Source organism: Phocoena sinus, chromosome 13, assembly GCF_008692025.1.
Source record: "Phocoena sinus isolate mPhoSin1 chromosome 13, mPhoSin1.pri, whole genome shotgun sequence".
NCBI lineage: Eukaryota > Metazoa > Chordata > Mammalia > Artiodactyla > Phocoenidae > Phocoena > Phocoena sinus.
In genome coordinates, this window is record NC_045775.1 from 82,986,502 (window position 1) to 82,993,472 (window position 6,971).

Below are 6,971 nucleotides of genomic sequence, written 5' to 3' on the forward strand. Positions count from 1 at the left end.
AGATATTCCATGTAAATGGAAATCAAAAGAAAGCTGGGGGCTTCTCTGGTGGCGCAGTAGTTGAGAGTCCACCTGCCGATGCAGGGGACATGGGTTCATACCCCGGTCTGGAAAGATCCCACATGCCACAGAGTGGCTAGGCCCGTAAGCCATGGCTGCTGAGCCTGCACATCCAGAGCCTGTGCTCTGCAACGGGAGAGGCCACAACAGTGAGATGCCTGCGTACCACACACACACAAAAAAAGAAAGAAAGTTGGAGTAGCAATACTCATATAAGATAGACCTTAAAATAAAGCATGTTTTAAGAGACAAGGAAGGACACTACATAATGATCAAGGGATCAATCCAAGAAGAAGACATAACAATTATAAATATATATGCACCCAACATAGGAGCACCTCAATACATAAGGTAACTGCTAACAGCTATAAAAGAGGAAATCAACTGTAACACAATAATAGTGGGGGACTTTAACACCTCACTTACACTAATGGACAGATCATCCAAAATGAAAATAAATAAGGAAACAGAAGCTTTAAATGACACAATAGACCAAATAGATTTAATTGATACGTATAGGACATTCCATCCAAAAACAGCAGATTACACTTTCTTCTCAAGTGTGCATGGAACGTTCTCCAGGATAGATCACATCTTGGTTCACAAATCAAGCCTCAGTAAATTTAAGAAAATTGAAATCATATCAAGCATCTTTTCTGACCACAATACTATGAGATTAGAAATGAATTACAGAGAAAAAAACATAAAAAACACAAACACGTGGAGGTTAAACAATACGTTACTAAATAACCAAGAGATCACTGAAGAAATCAAAGAGGAAATCCAAAAATACCTAGAGACAAATGACAATGAAAACACGACAATCCAAAACCTATGGGATGCAACAAAAGCAGTTCTAAGAGGGAAGTTTATAGCTATACAAGCCTACCTCAAGAAACAAGAAAAATCTCAAATGAACAATCTAACTTTACACCCAAAGGAACTAGAGAAAGAAGAACAAACAAAACCCAAAGTTAGCAGAAGGAAAGAAATGATCAAGATCAGAGCAGAAATAAATGAAACAGAAACAAAGAAAACAATAGCAAAGATCAATAAAACTAAAAGCTGGTTCTTTGAGAAGATAAACAAAATTGGTAAACCATTAGCCAGACTCATCAAGAAAAAGAGGGAGAGGACTTAAATCAATAAAATTAGAAATGGAAAGGGAGAAGTTACAACAGACACTGCAGAAATACAAAGCATCCTAAGAGACTACTACAAGCAACTCTATGCCAATGAAATGGACAACCTGGAAGAAATGGACAATTCTTAGAAAGGTATAACCTTCCAAGACTGAACCAGGAAGAAACAGAAAATATGAACAGACCAATCACAAGTAATGAAATTGAAACTGTGATTAAAAATCTTCCAAAACAAAAAAAAAGACAAGTGATAACAAGTGTTGGAGAGGATGTGGACAAAAGGAAGGAATGTGCACTGCTGGTGGGAATGTAAATTGGTGCAGCTACTATGGAAAACAATATGGAGGTTCCTCAAAAAATTAAGAATAGAAGTACCATATGATCCAGCAATTCTACGTCTGGGTATTTATCCAAAGAAAATGAAATGAAAATGAACCCCCATATTCATTTCAGCAATATTTACAGTAGCCAAGATATGGAAACAACCTAAGTGTCCATTGATGGATGAATGGATAAAGATGTTGTGGCATGTATATACAATGGGATATTATTTAGCAGTAAAAAGGAAGGAAATCTTGCCATTTGCAACAAGTATGGATAGGTCTTGAGTGCATTATGCTAAGTGAGATAAGTCAGACAGAGAAAGACTGATACTGTATGATCTCACTAAAACAAAACAAAAACAAAAGAATGAGCTCGTAGATACAGAGAACATATTGGTGGTTGCCAGAGGCAGTAGGCTGGGGAGGAAGTGGGCAAACTAAATGAAGGGGGTCAAAGAGTACAAACTTCTAGTTGTAAAATAAATAAGTCATGGGGATGTAACATACAGCATGGTGACTACAGTTAATAATACTGTATTGCATATTTGAAAATTGCTAAGAGTAAATCTTTAAAGTTCTCATCATAAGAAATTAGGTATGGCAATGGATGTTAACTAGACTTACCGTGTTAATCATTTCACAATGTAGACAAATACTGAATCAGTATATTGTATACCTGAAACTAATATAACATTATATGTCAATTATACCTAAATTTTTAAAAAAAGGATAGTAGGTTTTCCCCAACATTAAATCATAGACTTATAGAAAGAGAAGGGGCTCAGAAAGGATACCAGGAGCATGTTTCCCAGCTGAAAAGCTGACCTTTCTCATAAGGAGAGCTTCCCTGTGCATCAGGGCCTCTAAAATTTCTCTCCTTGGCTCCACTGGCTCCTTGTTTGACTCTCTCTGCCACATCTCTGCCCACCTTAACTGAAAGTAATAAAGGTGAGCTCTCCAATCACAGTCCAAAGAAAGGAACTCTTTTTATCCATGAATCTGGGTGCCCATCAAGTGCATGTTCTTTTCAAAGACCTAATCCTTTTCACTCCTCATCAATAGACTAAACTCACCATCATTTCATTCTTCTATTTTCATTAGTAGATGCAGCAAAATATCCTTTTTTAAAAAAAGAGGAAATAAAAGAAAAATCTCCTTTGAAATACTCTGAAAGTTTATCGCTAAAAATAGAACTCCCACAAGATCCAGTGATTCTACTTCTGGGAATATATTCAAATGAAAACATTAACTCAGAAAGATCTGCACCATGTTCATAGCAGCATTATTTACAGAAGTCAAGACATGGAAACAACCTACGTGTCCATTAACGGATGAACGGATAAAGAAGTGTGGTATGTATGTACAATGGAATAACATTCAAACATTTAAAAAAATGAGCAAATTCTACCATTTTTGACAACATGGGTGGACCTTGAAGGCACTGTGCTAAGTGAAATAAGTCAGACAGAGAAAGACAAATACTGAATGATCTCACTTATATGTGGAATCTAAAAAACACCAAAACAAAAAACCAAAAACCCCAACCTCCCCCAACAAATTTATAGAAAAATTGGTCAGATTTGTGGTTACCAGAGGTAAGGGTTGGGGGAGGGTGAAATGTAATCAAAAGGTATAAACTTCTAGTTATAAGATTTTAAACACTAAGGATGTAACGTACAACATGATGACTGTAGTTAACACTTCCACATGATATATAGGAAAATTGCTAAGAGTACATCTTAAGAGTTCTCCTCACAGGGAGATTTTGTGTGTGTGTGTGTGTGGTACGCGGGCCTCTCACTGTTGTGGCCTCTCCTGTTGCAGAGCACAGGCTCCGGACGTGCAGGCTCAACGGCCACGGCTCACGGGCCCAGCCGCTCCGCGGCACGTGGGATGCTCCCGGACCGGGGCACGAACCCACATCCTCTGCATCGGCAGGCGGACTCTCAACCACTGTGCCACCAGAGAAGCCCCGGGAGATCTTTGTTTTTTATTATTATACCTATCTGAGATGAGGGATGTTAACTAAACCTATTTTGGTAATCGTTTCATATATACATAAATCAAACCATCTTGCTGTATAACTTAAACTTATACAGTGATACATGTCAATTATTTCTCAATAAAACTGGAAAAAAAAACTGGAATAAATTTATCGAAAGAGGTGCACTGAAAACTGCAAAACATTGTCAAAAGAAATTAAAGCATCCATATCCCATATTCATGGATCAAAGTGACCTATAGATTCAATGCACTTCCTATCAAAACCAGGTACTCTCTTTTGCAGATGTTGAGAAGCTGATCCTAAAATTCATATGGAAATAAAAGCAACTTAAAGTAACTAAAGCTATCTTGAAAAAGAAGAACTAAGTTGCAGGACTCACACTTCCTGGTTTCAGAATTGACTACAAAGTTACAGTAATTGTGACAGGGTGGTACCGGCATAAAGAGAGACATATAGGTCAATAGAACAGAATTGAGAGTCCAAAAATAAACCTTCACATTTATGTTTAATTTATTTTCATCAGGATGCAAAGGGAATTTGATGGGGGAAAGAATGGTCTTTATAACAAATGTTGCCCAGACAATTGGATGTCCACAAGCGAAAGAATGAACCCAAACCCCTTCCTCACACTGTATATAAAAGTAATTCAAACTGAATCATAGAATTCAACTTAAGTGCTAAAGCTATAAAACTCTCAGAAAAAAAATAGGAATCAATATTCATGACCTTGAGTTAGGCAACGTTTTCTTAGCTACAACACCAAAAAGTACACCTAACAAAAGGAAACAATACATAAATTGGACTTGATCAATTAAAAACTAGTACTACAAGTGATACCATCAAGAGAGTGAAAAGACAGCCTAAAGAATGGGAGAAATATTTACAAACCATACATCTGATAAGGGTCTAATATCTAGAATAAAGAAAACTTACAACAATAATAAAAAGATAACACAATTAATAAATGGGAAGTGGATCTGAACAGACACTTCTCCAAAGGAGACAGACAAATGGCAAATAAACACATGAAAAGATATTCAGTATCAGTAGCCATTAGGGAAATGTAAGTCAAAACAATACCATTTCACAACCATTAGGATGGCTATTTTTAAAAAAAGGCTGATAATAACAAGTGTTGGTGAGGATGTGGAGAAATTGAAACCCTCATACATTGCTGATGGGAATGTAAAGTAGTGCAGCTGCTTGGAAAACAGATTGGTAATTCCTTAATTACTATATGACCTAGAAAGTTCTCTCCTAGGTACCTACCCGTGAGGTTAGAAAACACATATCCACACAAAGACTTGTACATGAATGTTCATTGTATTATCATAATAGCCAAAATGTGGAAACAATCAAAGTGTTCATTAATTCATGAGTGGATAAATAAGATACAGTATATCATGCAATAGAACATAATTCAGCAATAAAAATTAAAGAAGCACCAATACCTGCTATAGCATAGGAAGCCCCTGAAAATATGCTATGTGAAAGAAGCCAGTCACAAAAGACCACATGTTTGTATGGTTCCTTTTATATGAAATGTCTGGAACAGGCAAATCATAGAAGTGGAAAGATGATTAGTGGTTGCCTAGGGCAGGGGGTTGAGTGTGTGGAGGAGAATGGGGGATGAGTGATTGCTAATGGGAATGCTGTTTCTTTTTGGGTGACAAAAATGTTCTAAAATTAGATTGTGACGATGGTGACACAACTCTGTGAATATACTGAAAACCATCGAATTATATACTTTAAATAGGTGAATTGTATGGCATGTGAATATCTCAATAAAGCTATTAAAAGGAAGGGTAAAGGGAGGGAGGGAGCAAGGGAAGAAGGGAGGGGGGATGGAGGAACTAGAGCTTTGACTCAAAGGAAATATTTTGAGGGACTGGAACAAAATGTGTATATTCTCAGCACCAGAAAACACTACAAACAAATAGACCCTGGTGTGTACAAATAAAGGAAAGGACATTAAGTAAATGAAGATAACTAAATAGACTGTATAGAGGGTGTGCATTCCAGTTTATGTTTCTAGCACATTAGAACAACGTAGGTTGTTTCGGAAAATTAGTTGTGGCATACTGATCAATCTTACCTTGTTCAAAATCTAGAGATCTGATACTGCACCTGTGAATGATCCTAGCATTTATTAAGCACCCACTTACATTTTCAGCATGGTTAGAGATGGAAAAACTTAAAAATCAGATCCTAGTATTGTATTTGATGAAACAAAGCCAAAACACATGCAGTGGGAACCTAGCTAAATACACTTTAATCCATTCAACATATATTTAAAGACTACCTGTGATGTACAAAGGACTGTTTTGAGCAGGAGAAGGCTGGGGATAAAGATAAAAGTGGGTGAAACTATGTTCCCTTCCCTCAAAATATTCAAAGTCTATTATAAAACACCTACTCAAATAGGTGTAATATAAGGCATTATGTGATACAGGCCTAAAAAAGGTAAACATTTTAAGGGGAGGTCAGAGAAGGGCAAACTAATCTAGGGCTGATGGGATTAGAGAAGACTTCAAAAGCCTTCTAGCTGTTGATCTGTTTCTCACCTTCTCTCTTAAAACAAAACAAAAACTTAACACTAACACATTCTGTTTTAATTTTAATCAAAATTATAAAAGATTCAGATAGTTCCACAAGGTTATTAAGACAAAAGTCTCCAGCCAGCCTTTTTTCCACCTGTGCATTTTCCCCTCCCAGAGGCCACCAGTTTTACCTCTTTCAGCTGATTGTTTTGGTATCCCTTTCTCTAAATAACAAACTTGTATCACTATTTTTTGACTTTTCAGTTTTAGGCATTAGCTATTGACTTACCACCACAAAAGAAGAGAATTTAGCTTTATTTCTTTCCAAGGCCTTCATTACACATTGCTTCTTTCCCATTCCTTCATTCTCTCATTAATTCATTTTGTTTAGATTTATATTCAGTGTTTACACTATTATGTCTGCGAAGTACTATTTGCAATTGAGCCACCTGGTAAACCATGATTAATCTTTCCCTTCCTAAACTGCTTTTCGTTTTCCCTATCTTGTTTTTCATTCGTTTGATCTCCTATCTCTTACCTGCTAAGGACTAAAAAGTCTCTTTCCCCAGGCAAGTTTTCTCTCTTGACACTGAAACCTATAGATTTCTTTATTAATTCAACAAATCATAAAAACATCAACTGACCACCTACTGTACATCTGGCATTGTACTGAAACTAAGCACTTTAGATATATTATCTCAGTTAAACCACATGATTCTATTTTGGGTTAGGTACTATTATAAATATACCTTTTACAGATAAGGAAAATAAAAAGTTAGCACTTTAGAAAGTGCTAACTTGCCCAAGTACACAGCTATGTAGAAACATGACGTAAAGTCAAGCAGTGGGACTTAAGAACCTATGATCATAACCACCTATACTTTATACTCTTTCAGTAAAT